This window comes from Saccostrea cucullata, unplaced genomic scaffold (assembly GCF_032062105.1).
Source record: "Saccostrea cucullata isolate Sc308-1 unplaced genomic scaffold, CSIRO_AGI_Scuc_v1 ctg8781, whole genome shotgun sequence".
NCBI lineage: Eukaryota > Metazoa > Mollusca > Bivalvia > Ostreida > Ostreidae > Saccostrea > Saccostrea cuccullata.
In genome coordinates this window covers 1-14,566 of record NW_026926560.1, presented here as the reverse complement: position 1 = coordinate 14,566, position 14,566 = coordinate 1, and the positions used below count along the sequence as shown (strand labels likewise).

At 32.0% G+C, this 14,566-nt stretch overlaps 1 long non-coding RNA gene across 1 annotated transcript; it reads left to right on the top strand.

Annotated features, from left to right (window-relative positions):
- The first annotated feature begins 1,389 nt into the window (after nt 1–1,389).
- LOC134272063 (uncharacterized) lies at nt 1,390–12,553 on the top strand. The gene is made up of 3 exons (XR_009993130.1): nt 1,390–1,438; nt 6,630–6,758; nt 12,465–12,553. It is a non-coding gene; the product is annotated as an uncharacterized LOC134272063 (long non-coding RNA).
- Nucleotides 12,554–14,566: the final 2,013 nt, after the last annotated feature.

The window sequence follows — 14,566 nt, the reverse complement described above, 5'->3', positions numbered from 1 at the left end:
AAGCAAAAGTAACCAATTTTATACTCCTATGTAAGGCAGGAGGATCCAGCACCTGTTTTTACTGGGGTGAGGATTTTGCCTCCCACCTAACAACGAAAATAAGGAAAATTTCAGAAGGAGCAGAAAGATACTTAAACAATAAAATGCTTTCTTTGTTTGTTATTACAGGAATTAACGGAAGCAGCTGTTGCAGAAAAAATACATAACCCGTGTAAGTGGGTTATGTAAATTTTTTCTGCAATAGCTGCGGACGTTAATTCCAGTAGTAACAAACAAAGAAAGACAATTTATTGTTTATATTTATATCTGTTTAAATAATCATTTAAAGAAGGATTAAAAAGATTAATTATTGTATTAATGATGCGAACGTCTTTAAACGTTTCATTGATGGAACAGCCACTGTTCAAGAAATCTGTTCAGGTGACATGCCTAATGTAGTTCATGCAGTGATTAACACAATGGGTTTTCTTAAGAAATAAAGGAGAAAATATTCAGTGGATGTAAATATAATATGTTATGATACATATAACACATGACCTGGTCAAAAGTTGTACAGATTAAAAATGTGGGTTTTTTTTAACAATTACCGTATAATCCCTATTAACTGCCCCTGCCCCTATAAGTGCCCCCTTAGGTATTTTTAATTGTCAGGAAATAAGGGCCCCCTGTAAGTGATTAAAATCAACCAGAGCCGTATCAAAAAAAAAATGTAGAAAGTGAAAATGAAATTTGTCTATCATCCAATTTCTCTGTGGAAAATGAACAATTTAGCATTAAATTTGGGTGGATTATCTTCACTTTAAATAAAGTTAGACATTATCTTAGTTGTTTCTTGTATTTATTTTTATTTTCAAATGATTTTTTAAAGTTAAAATATGACATTAAATATCATAAAGAGAACACCAAAATAACCGCCCCCTTTTTACAATTTTCTAAGCGCCCAGGGCTGTTAATAGGGATTATACGGTATTGCTTACATTCGGTCCAAATTTCATTTTGGAATTGAGATATCCCCAAATCAATTTTAAACAGAATATTTAATTAAGAATGCTAATATTCTATCAAATTTATCCAGAAGATTTTTGCCATTAAAAACAGTAATCTTGCCAGTATCACAGATTTTTCTTTTCATTTCAATTTCATGTGTTGATTCTGTGCAATGTTGGCATACCATCATGAAACTTAATAAGGAATTCACACATTTATCAGTTGATATAAAAAATTGAAAAACGTTTTAAAAATGTCTTTTATATATGCCATGTTAATCTTGAATAAATGTGCAATGATTCGTTTTTCATCTGTATACGTCGGGTACGGACAACCAGAAAATTCGTTTTGTGAAATGTATTGTTCTGCAAAATGGATGCTGGACCGTCTGCTGCAGATGCATGACAACAATCGTGATTTATGAATATGATGCAGTAGACATCACCTGTAGGTAAAGAGATTCAAAGAAAGTAATTTAATGCAGGCACTTCTTGTGCATTTGGAGTATAGGACTGTTCTGTCTAGTCGGTGTTGTTGTCTGTAATTGGAATGCTTTGGTGTCAGGGATGCATCGCGCCGAGACTCCACAACCAGAATTTCCTCGCTTGAAGTTCAGTTTCCTTGAAAAGTGAACATGTACCTATATTTAATTTATTTGTAGATTAGCAGATTAAATTATGAAGCCATATTTATGACACAACAGTATAAAAATTAATGAAAACTACTTACATCATTCTCTTTTATTTTATTGTAAAGGTTTATTTTTTCATTATCAAAATAAAAAGATAATTGATACCTTTTAAGAAAAATATGAATTACAATAATTTCACATAAAGAATTTTTAAGATATTACCGATAATGCGTGACAGAATTGCAGAAAATACCATAGGGGCTTGTCCGGATTGTTAAATGTAAAATAAATTTTAAAATTTTTGAATCTTCTTTAAATACACTTAAAAGTTGTTAAATTAAAGATCCTGACACTTTCAGGCAAGAAAAACCATGTTTAAAAAAGATGTACCACATCTATATGCATAAACTCTATAAGGGACGCAAGCTTCCATCTTGGAAAAAATACCCCCACCCACTTCAGTGCCTATTTCTGGACTCTAAACCATTAATTTATTTCGGTATTATGGCTCTGTCCCCTACAGTGATGATTTTCCTAAATGTTGATGCGATTGTCAGTCGTGAACACGCTTTTTATCAGCAGTAAATGGATACAGTTTCTTCGATTTGAGCTCATCTCGCTGAATCGACCCAAAAAGAATGGAAGTTGACATGGTTGCATGGTAACGACGCAAGGGCGATAATCGTGGTATAGCATATAGCGCGCTTTTAAATTATGTAACAAATTACTTATATATTAGATGAGTCTTCCCAATGACAATTTAGCCTGTGAAACCAAACTTTAGCCCGTATTTATTATATCACCGTCTTTTTCTTGTCGGTAAACATTTTTCTCTACGAAACTGGAAATCCTTGGGTGTTACCATTCGCTTTCGATTACCCTTGAGTTTTCCCTATACAATCATTATCTGCCCTTGCAATTTTGTCAACTTCCGTTCTTTTGGGGTCGATTCAGCGAGGTGAGCTCAAATCGAAGAAATTGTATCCGTTTACTGTTGATTAAAAGCGTGTTCACGACTGACAATCGCATCAACATTTAGGAAAATCATCACTGTAGGGGACAGAGCCATGATACCGAAATAAATTAATGGTTTAGAGTCCAGAAATAGGCGCTGAAGTGGGCGGGGGTATTTTTTCCAAGATGGAAGCTTGCGTCCCTGATAGAGTTTATGCATATAGATGTGGTACGTCTTTTTTAAACGTGGTTTTTCTTGCCTGGAAGTGTCAGGATCTTTAATTTAACAACTTTTAAGTGTATTTAAAGAAGATTCAAAATTTTTAAAATTTATTTTACATTTAACAATCCGGAAGACAAGCCCCTATGGAAAATACAGCAAGAAAAATGGGGTTAGACTTACATTGTGTTCCATTAAATTTTTTATGCAAATAAAATAGGGCCTATAATAAGTTTGCGTTCATTTAAAAGATACAAATCTAATAATTTAAACACATTTTGATTTTGAATGTGTTTTGACATTTGGTTCTTTTTAATGCAGCTTTTGTAGAATTGACACTGTATACAAACAATCTATTTTTAGCATTTCACACTGCTTTTTGTAGTGCTGCATGAAAATTAGCATATAAAGGTATTATTTTAATAATATTGCCTAAAACTTATAGGTAAGTTGCAAGGAAAGAAATTTAAAAGTTGAGTCTTGCTCAGATAAATTTATTTGAGAAAATTCTTAGAGGAAGCTTGTGAACTCAAAACCTGCGGTTTGCGACAATGAAGTCTGATGGTCACACTAAAGTCCAGTGGTCTGCGCCAAACCCCGATGGTTTGACACACACACGTCTGATGATGCAGAAAACAATAAACGTTAATGACGTCATAGTACTATTGTGCAGAAATGCAATGCTGCGCAATGCCAAGGCCCAATGGTTTTAAATTACTAAATTGCAAAGACTTATTCTCATCTCTTGGATAGGTGCAAGAGTAACCCTAATCTATTAATTATCTTGAGTGAGTGCTGGAATAACCCAAATCAGTCGCATCGTATCTCAATGGAAACAAGCCATCGGATTTTGGCGTTACCATTGGACTTTAGTCTTTAGCGTCCGTAAAAACAATGAGCCATATGGGTTTGGAGCAGACCATTGGTCTTTTGTGATACCATCAACCTTTGGCGTGACATTGCACTTTGGAGTCTTACATGTATATATTTAAAGTAGATTCAAAATTTTATTAATTTACTTTACATTTAACAATCCAGAAGACAAGTCCCTTTTGGGCCCATAGAGATGGTCACCATCCTGACTATTAATGATTGTCTAGTTTCTAGATGATTGAGCAGCTAGGTTAAAGGTTTTGTAGCAAGTCTCTTCATAAAATTTAATATTGTAAGTCCTTCATAGGCCAAACTTAAATGAATGATGCTTATGTTGGACACAACAGCACCAGTTTTGCTGCAGATGTTGCAACTGATCTACATATTTACACATGCATGTTTTTGTAACGAGGGATTTCATATTAAAGTTTTTGAAACAGGTTCATTTCCAAGGAGCTATTTTATACCTTGACCAAACTTGCATTTGTTGTATCAACTAGAGATGCATACTTATTACGGCCTCATTTAAGATGCTGCCAATGGCATTGCGTATTTATAATTTAGATGTTTAATGAAAGCACTACCAATTCAGTATGAAGAAGAAAGTTAGCTAATGAAGGAAGTTGTTAATGTCGTCTTGTAGCACTCAAAACTCAAATAGTCTATATCTTCTTAATATCAAATGGGTTTTCAATTAAAGAAATGTTCTCAATATTGGGGTTATGGAACATTTCTTAAAGAAGGATGTTTAATTGCATCATATGCCTGGCTACATTTAAATCACAGAACATGTATTATCCTTGTTGGATTAGTAAGTTTCAATAAATGTGTTTATAAGAGTTAAGATATTTAATTTATACCATGAAAAATTGCAGCATTAAGCATTGAAGATTTTGTATCAATAGATTTGTTAGAATGGCAGACAGAAATCCCACAGTGAATTGATGGGAGAACTGTTATGATGTTCTCCACAGTTTGTCACCATACCAGACAAACTATTGAATTTGTTTGTCACCTATGTTTTGTTCAGCTGAATATAGGACCTAACCATGAACTCCCACAATCTATTGGGACATTGATTGCTGTATGTATAACAGTCTGTTATAAAGTAGCCAAATTGCAAAGGAGGACTTTAACTTGGGATCAACTTTTAATTTGTTCTGGACATGTTTATCTTAAAGTTGATAAGTGAAAAATCAAAGAATTGTATGGATGCACCCTGTGAAATATTTAAAAGCCATTTTGGAGTTAACGACTGAGATATGATAATCAAGATAATTGACTGTCACCTGGTGAATCGTGTGTTCACCAAATTTTTTTAAATCGGCAACTTTCATGTACTTTGTGTTTAATTTGATGCCAAATATTACTCTGCTGCTGTGGTACTAGCAATTGTATAAATCAGAGAGTTTTTCATCCAAGAATTTAGCATTCAATATTTGATAGAAGACATTAGTGTATATTGATATCTTTGCATGGATAATTCTTTTTTAAAAAAGGTAAGTTCTGAGTAATTTTCAAACTTGCATGATAATATTACTTGACTTTCATGTTTTTATGAAGGTGCTTTATTATCAATTTTACAGTATACATTGTATGTTGGAAATTAAAATTGCCATCTTCTGTGGTACTTTGGAGCTTTTGGTGTAATTTTCATGCTGTATACTTGTTGGAAATTAATATATGGTGTAATTGATATGCTCTTTACAAGAATTTTTTTCTTATTTCTTTCCCAAAGCAGGACAAACCCAGGGTTAATTTATTAGCTTCAGCCTTGAGTACATAATCCACTAAGTAAATACACATCATACAGATACAATGAAAGTGACCATGCCATTGTAGATACTTTAATTTTTGTCAGTAACTCAGGATAAAATTGAATATTATATTCATTTGGCTATCTTAAGAGTTGACTATTACTGATTTTCTGCTACTTGATTATAACACCAAGAGCTACAGTCTATATTGAGAGAAACAATTCCTTATATTCTTTAGAGGTAATTTGGAGTATGTGATAAAATTAACGATATCTTGTTTATTCGTAATAAAATTTATGTATTTGGTCAAAAGGACTTGGAAAAATTACCATGTAAATCGCAGAGTTGGCCATTCACATCCGATTCTGTAATTAGATTTACACAGTACTTGGTATATTACGATCAATAAGGTAATTGTGAAGATTGTTTGCTAATTTGTTGTTTACTTTAGCTTGCTATGTCATTTTTCTCGGAAAAACTGAAGAAAGCTTTAGTTAAAGAGTGTAGATGGCACAGAATCAAGTGCTACTCTTCTTACATTAAAATGAAAGAAAAATCTCCTTTGTGAAATAATGTGAACACCAAAGGAAATATTTATTGAAACTTGATCTTCTTGTTCACTTTTCCTTTTTTTCTTTTTTAATATACAAGACTATGTTATTCAGAAAATTATCCCTAGGTAAAGTAGAAATATTTAAAAATACTTAAATCAAGCATTACTTTATGTACATAGGAAAACACTGTACTTGACTGTGGTTTGGAAATTTTCCCTTGGATGTGCTTTGTGCATTAAATCTGTCATACAAGTTAATCAAGTTGTAGAAATAATAACTTCATAAGATTTTTAGTGGTATGAAAAATTTTAATTGGATATACGTTAACATGTTAAGGTAGCTCATTGAACAGGTAACCTCATTTGAGATTTAAAGTTTAAATGATTGATATTTGGAGATTTTAATAATGTGTACCCTCTCAGTATCATATATTTTTGTTATTATATAAAAAGCGGTTTTTATATTTGGACAATCCAAGGTTATTAATGATAGAGACATCGAAACACGCAGTGCACTATTAGGTAAACAAAGGTTTACACACAAAGCAGCCCTGTTCTGTCCAAGATTGTGATCTTTGGTTGAAGAAACTTGATATTCCCTGATTGTTTAATAAGGAATTACCTTGATCAGATTCCCAAACTTTTTTTTTCCAGATCATTGATATTGTGTTGCAATGGTCCTAGGAATAGATGTGTCCTAAGCAGAAGCTGGTTATACCTTTTGCTCTGAGAGAAGTCTATCGACGGAGAAATACTTATGTCTAAACCAGGGAAAAAGAAACGGTAAGAAAGAGATTGTTTTTATTGCAGTTCATTTTATTTTTTGGAGGGTATGTAATGGAAATTAGAATATTGCTTGTCTTTATGTAATCTTCGTTGCATTGGGAAAAAATGAAAGGAGATTGTATGTTTCTGATTGAACTTGAAAAACCAATAAAACCATAAATTTGTTGAGTTTTAGAATTTTTATCTTTATTAGGTGACTCGTCTTTAGAAATATTTGATTTCTGTCAAAAGTTTAGAGAGCTTGTTGGCAGTTCTATCATTGGGGGATGATAAATATTGATCATAAGGGGGTGAGGAACTGTTGATTTATATGACTCTAGCCCAGTCGGTTTATTTAAATTGATGATAATGTCAACATAATATCATTATGTGGGGGGCTTAGTAGTTCCAAAATTAGATAATCTTTAACCTTTTGTTGAATTCTGCCAGGAGAACCAGCAATGATTGTTATCAATTTATCATTGAAAATTAAAGTCAACCTGATTACCACTGAAGTTCTGGTCAGATTTAGTTAAGGTGCTCAATAGTTGACACAGTTTTATCTTGTTTTATGTTGAATTTTTCTTTTTACCCGTTTTAATGTTGAAGATGAATCAAATACAGGTATTTGATAAAAACACTATATGCCAGCATGAAACGAACATAAATTAAAAATAAAAAAACAAATTACACTGTTGCAGTACTCAAGAATTCAGCTACAAAGTAATTTAAATGAAACTTAAATGCAAACGATCAAGATTTTAAATTGTCGCTGCAGATAATAGCTTTTTAAAAACCTGATTTTTAACTTTCAATGCTTCAAATAACTGACCATGACTTGAACATGTTATAACAGATGTGAGGAGCTGGACAATTGTTTGATAAGAAAATGATAATAAACATATTCCTTGTCAACTTTACCTACTGAAAATTTCATATATATAGCTATTGTTTAGAAGAGGTTTATTATTTATTTCAAATGTTAACTAATATGTTATCATACATGTAATTCTTAATTAAGGTTTAAAGACGTACAACACACTAGGGGAGATAACTCTTGCGACTTCAATTGAACGTTTGACGTGACGTCAAATTTAACGTCAAAAATAAAGCGTCGAAACGACGAGTAAAACGATCCCGATGTATATCAATCATGAAAGAAAATTGGGATATGGGGCTTGGCTTTGATTGCGCGTACCATACTCAATCAATAAGTATTTTTTAATTAACCCGATTAAACTCCGTAAAAAGCAAGACATAAAATACCATCCCTTAATGTTTATTTCATTTCATTTCATATATATACAATAAATTGTATTTTTGATCAAAGCGCAGCATTTTTTTTTAATTCTGATAATTTTATTTTACATTGCCGAAATTCTCATTATGTACAATTGGCTATATAACATTCCGATTAATGATCTTCATTACAATTTGTGCATTTACGATATAAATATTGGTTTTTTTTTCTTTAATTAAATAAAATAACAATAAATAAACAAAAAAAAACAAACTTTTTTACAATGTAAAATCGATGTAGACCCTTACTGATCAAAGAGGAACAACTCTGCAAATGTAGGAGATGTTTATTTTCCTCCCTTTATTCACGGTTTTCCACAGAATCAGATACATTTTCAGCAAGACCTGATAAATCCGAGAATTGAATACTATAGACCTCATATACACAATGTAAGTATAGAATTGAAAAGAATTGTTCACTTGTACTGAAATTATCTGCATTGATGAATATCCTATTGCAGCAAATCGTTTGATTTTCTGTCAACAATGTCGGTTCGCATTTCCTCGAATCAAAACAAAACGTAGCCTTTTTAAAGATTTTCAAAAAAAAATATCAAAGTGCGATTTGATATAAATTGAAATAGATGAAGAGTTTAATGTTTGATATTTTGAAGTTAATGTGGACGAATACGGAATTTTCATACTAACTTTAGAAGCGACGACATTGAAAGAAATGCGTACAATATCATGAGGGGTGTACATCTATGCAAATGTCGATGTATCCCCACTGCCACATACTGTCTCGTTTGAAATAATGACATGAATGAAACTACAATTATTCCATTTATATCACAGGAGATTTGAACATACACCATTTTTTAATGAATAAAATTAAAGATATAAAATTAAAGATCGACATATATGATATTGAAGTTCAACAAAACTTGAATTCGTATCCAGGTTTCATGTGATATATGGAATGCATAACGCATACATATATGGACTAAACACTAAAATCCTTCAGTATTTTTTTCCTGATACATATAAAAAGAGTAGTCAATATTTACTCTGCATTCATGAATTTAAGAACTAATGCATACCTCCGGGATTCGAATAACGAAATACCAGTATATGTGCACTGTAAACGACGTTTCGTCAAACGCTAATGGTCTGCGACGCAAAAAAGGAAGGGGTGAGGGTGATAGGGGTATTCAAAAATTGCCTAAAAATCTACATTTAAATATGCTTTACATATGAGAACTTTTAAATTTGTAAGTTAATATATTTTTGAAGCAAAAGCAATATTCCAATTTATTTTTTTTAATGTGTTTTTGTAGATTCATATAACAAAGTGATCACACCCGTCTGAAAGACGCTCGGGAACGTGATTTATTGAGAAAGGGGGAGGGGGTAATTTTCCGCTATTAAATCAAAACTGGTCGTACAAAAATTATACAAAAAATTATGAAGATTATTTTTACTACCAGCTACCTAAAGAAAGTTTTTTACCAAAATTAAACGACAGGTTTTTTCACAAAAAAATTTTGAATTTGAAAAATATGCAATTTTCAAGGCTTATATAATTCATAGTTTTTCAGTTTAAGGTCTTTAAAAATTATTTTGATGATATGAATATCAAAAAGATGACTATGTTTTTGTGTTAAATGGATAAAGGAATAAGCCAATGAAATTTGACATTGATATCTAACCTGGCTTTTTTGAAAATCAAGGTTTAAGTAATTCATTGATTAAAAATTTTCTCTCCTCGTAAACAACTAAAGGGGGGTAACTTTTGGAAGTTCCTGTCCAAAAAACACTCGAACTATTTTGTCCAAATTGTGCACACATGCATTAGATATAGTCACTTACTAAATATAAAAAAATAACGAAAATTAAACGACAGGAATTTTTGGGGGTAGGTGTGTTGTACATCCTTAAGTGTTCATAAATGTTACTGTTTACAATTTAAACAAGATTTTTCTATGTGTTACTTTTTCCATTTTGTAAATATAAGGAATAACTGTAAGATTTTTTGGTTTCATGATCAATAGTATGTATACATTTATTGACTGAGTTCGAGGGCAACATGCGTTTTGTCGGACCCAAGAACCAAACTGTCTGCCTGAGGCCGTTAGGCTGAAGGCAGACAGTTTGGTTCGAGGGTCTGACAAAACGCATTTTGCCCGAGAACTCTGTCAATAAATGTTTTGTTATACCTTTCATTTTATTTTATATTTTTTGACATACGTGTATTTTGTACTATATTCCGTAATGTAACATTAGATCTGTCACTGTTTAAAGCCAAAGAATGAAAATGAGATTAAGCTCCGCCCATTCTGTGACGTAAGCGGTCCAACATCTCTCCGAGCGGTCCAACATTTAACTCAGCGGTCCAACATCGATTTTTTTATGCCCGCTCAGCAAAACATTAAAAATGTTAGACTTTTTTCTGTATAGATTTGTATAGGAACAATTTTTAAAGGTATAACAAATTGGCTTGTTTGATAATTTTATGCATAAACGCCTGTTTATGCAAATTATCATGCAAGCCACTCGATTGATCACATCATGAAACCAAAAACTTAGAGTTATTCCTTAAGTAAAGTCTGTCCAGCTGCATGTGGTCAGCCTAAAAATTTGTGGGTTTATAAACTATAAATATTTTATGCACATGATTCCTGCAATTCACTCGCAAAATACCCTCATCTTTTTCTCTTTTTAAAAAAATAAAATTAGGTCAAGGTAAAAAATGTTTATGAAATTGAATAGCACCGATCAAGTCAAGGTCAAAGGAAAGGTCAAGCCAAATTATTTTTGTTAAAGTTGAACGCATCTCATCAATATAATTTTATCAACATAATTCTAAGGTTTAATTGATAAAAATATCTTAAAAATAAATTATATGATTTTTTTTTTATATTAAGCAAAACTTTAATTTAAGAATAGTGAGGTAAAGATCAAAGGAAAGGTCAATACTATTTTTTTTTTGCCCTGGCATGAATATGGCAGGGGCATAGGTTTGTCATGTTCATCTTCCACCCTTCTGTCTTTCTATTCTTTCCTCACTTGCATTTATCTCAGTTTCAAAGAAATTATTCAAGTTTTTTTTGTCAAACTTCATATGCTGGTACATATTGGTAAGAGCTATAAAATGCATTAAATTATTTTTTATATTAATAAAGTTCAAAGAAACTGTTCGATTAATTTTATCAAACCTTATATCCTAGTGACACATATTGGTGAGAGCTGTTCACTTTATCTGCACTTTTTGACATTGACCTTTCTTTTGACCTTGACTTAACCCCTGACCTTGACCTCACTTATCTTAGAATGATATTGAAATAGGGACTAAAATTCTTGTTTGGTCATTGTACTGGAGAAATGTTAAAAGTTTCTCATGAAAAGAAAGGTAGATGAGGATCAAACTGTTTGTCAAGGTCACAATAATTGTTAAAACATACTGATTTTCTCAAACACATTTTTTCTTCTTGTTTCTTTTGCATCCTTGCATCAAAGGAAAACAAAACACCCATAAACACTAATAAAAAACAGTCTTGAGTGATCAACAAAAATGTGGGAATCAATATCTAATAAGTCATTTCAATTTGAAGGCTGTTTTGTAGGACGAAATTTTGAGAAGAAAATAAATTCAATCCCTATTGATGCTGTGCCTTGTTAATTAGCATTTGTTTTCTTTCTGAGACCCCCATTATTCAAACATCAGCACTTAGAAAACCAGTGCTTCCAATGTAATTGCTGCAATCACCAAGGGCTAAATTGTTCCCCAATATCCATATCAGGGAATGGTAAATTGAGAACAGGGCCATTAACACAGATCTTTTGATGGCTGTACTGGATTATGTCAAACTATTTTGTTTTTTTAAAAAAGAAAACTCAGAAGTGAGGTATTAAGATAATAGAAGTAAGTTGTTAGCAGTCTCCACTGATATCCTGTCAGAGGCTTTTCCTGGAAACCAACGGCTGAAACCATAACATCGTCTTATTTTGAGACCATATTCTTTGGCCTGTATCTCCCCTTTTTGTCATTATGTAGGAAGTGGGTTAAATTAAGATACAGGTCTAAGAGTACAGAGCAAGGAAAGAACCAGTTAATTACATTGGCACAATTACTGGCAACAGTTTGATTTCATTTTCTTCATATCATTTCATTAACTACATTATTTTTGGCCTATATAAGGGAAGAATTGGCATTTTTGTTTAATAAGATTCTGAAACTGACCTACATTTTGAGATGAGTCAAAAGGCCAAACCTATGCATAAGCTTTGCTTAATAAGTTTTAAGTCAAAAAACATTTTTTTAAGATATTTCTGTCTCGGTTTCCTTGACTCCCCTGCCCTTAAAACAACTCCCTCTTCCCCTTTCATCAATGGAGACTGTGCGCAAGTGAAATAGTTTGATTTTTCTGATAGTACATGTATAAATAATTATAAAGAATTTAAAATAAAGGGTACTTCTATTTTTAGCTTAAGGTTGGGGGATTTAAATCTTCCTGTTACAATGAATATTTCCTACCTGAAAATGCTCCTCAAAAAGGAGCGTGATAAAGATCCCAGGTAAGACTGCATGTCTACAGCATGTCTAAGGCATGTATTTATAACGCATGTCAGCAGCATAATCTAAAACAAGTATACTGCATTACAGCAGCATGTTTAAGACATGTATAATGCATGTCAGTAACATGTCTAAGGCATGTGTAGTGCATGTCAACAGCATGCATAAGGCATGTCAGGTGCATGTCTACTGTATATGTAACAGGTCTGGACGATTTCTAAATAAGGAAGTCAAGAGCGATAACCGTGAATTGCTATTAATACACAGAATAAACAAGGCACTAATCCTTCTGACCAATCAGATAACAGCATTTAGACAAACCCATGAGAGAATAAATAAAACACGTGGTTTTTAAGTTTTTTGCTCAAAAGATTTTTTTAGAACAAACTTTTTGTAAACTTTATGCGCATTTGTGAATAATATAATATTTATGACAATTCTACCGTGAACAAACACGACTTGAAAGCTTGAAATACGTTTTAAGTGGGATAAAAAAAAATCTGTCTCTAGGAGTTAGCAATCCCAAAAGTTTACTTACGTTAAAAAAATGATATATAAATACGGTAAATTTTCAGTTTTTAAAGCCTGACATAAAAATCTTATCGAAAAGATAACAGTCTTTATTATTTTTGAGTGTTTATTACAGAATACTAGTAGTTCATGCAGTTTCTAATATGTGAGGTAAGATATTGGGATAAAAAGCATTCATGTATAATTACAGGATTCTCTTTTCTTCAAGTTAAACGCCTTTCCTTATGCCCATTTAAAGTCTGCATAGCAAAGTATTCGGCGCTCATGAAACCTGTGATAATGCAAAACTATATGTGTATACTCCATACGATAAACACTTGTGATATTTGATCTATACACACATGGAATTTAAGCATTATCGATGAAAATCGGACGGCTAAGCAAAATTATATTTACCATCATATAATATATTCTAGTAAATGTTATAATTGAACTTGATAAAAACTTGCTGGTGCAATCTATACCTCTGTAAACGATTACATTATATCGTGCATTATTTGTTTTTCTTTACCGAGATAAAAATGTCAAGGTTGTTCACGGTAAAAATGTGGGGAATACCTTATTCTTCAAAAGTTTTCATCTTACCTCTACAGATTTTTTGTTAAAAAAATCTTTTTGAGGAAAAAAACAAAAGCACGTGTTATCTTTTTGTTCTTTAAAAATATGTTTTGGGGTGTGTAAAAATGCTGTTGTCTGATTGGACAGAAAAATAATTACGTGTACTTGATGTACATTTATAGCAACTTTCGGTTATCGTTCTTTACTTCCATATTTAGAAATCGTCCAGACCTGTGTAAAGAATGTCTAATGTGTATATCAAAGTTTGTATAACAGAAAAGATGGATTAACTGAGTGAATAGAAAAAAAATATAATAAGTTGTACTTTGAGATTAGTTTGGGGGATTAATTCCATCATCACAAGAAATCCTGAATTTTTATTGAAAATAAATTCAGTAAAACTTTTACAAAATACATGTATTGCATAATATTTCATAATTATCCTTTGAAAAAGAACTAATTTTCCTTTTTTTAAAAAAAACGTACTATTGTATACAGGGAAATTTTCGCCTCGTTTTATTTTCGCTCCTTTCGCCCTACCCTCATTTGGGCGAATTTAAAACGGGACGAATTTAAAGAATACAGTATAATTTCTTAAACAAACTATGACTGGGCGAATTTAAAATGGGGCAAAATTGTTTGCAAGAGTGAAAGGGCGAAAATAAGATGGGGAGAAAATAACCCTGTATACAGTATTTGACCTCTGTTAATTCTAGAAGTGTAACCCCCCCCCCCTAAAAAAAGTAACTGATGAGAGAGCTGCAGTGTCATTGGAAAAAATATTTAACCCAGTGGTTCATTGCATGTTTTTAACCCAGAGTGATGGGTGAGATAGTTCAATTGAATAATGCCATTTAAAGTTTGCTTAATAATTAATATCAGTCAGAAGAATCTGAAAATTACATGTAGCTACATTGAACTTTGG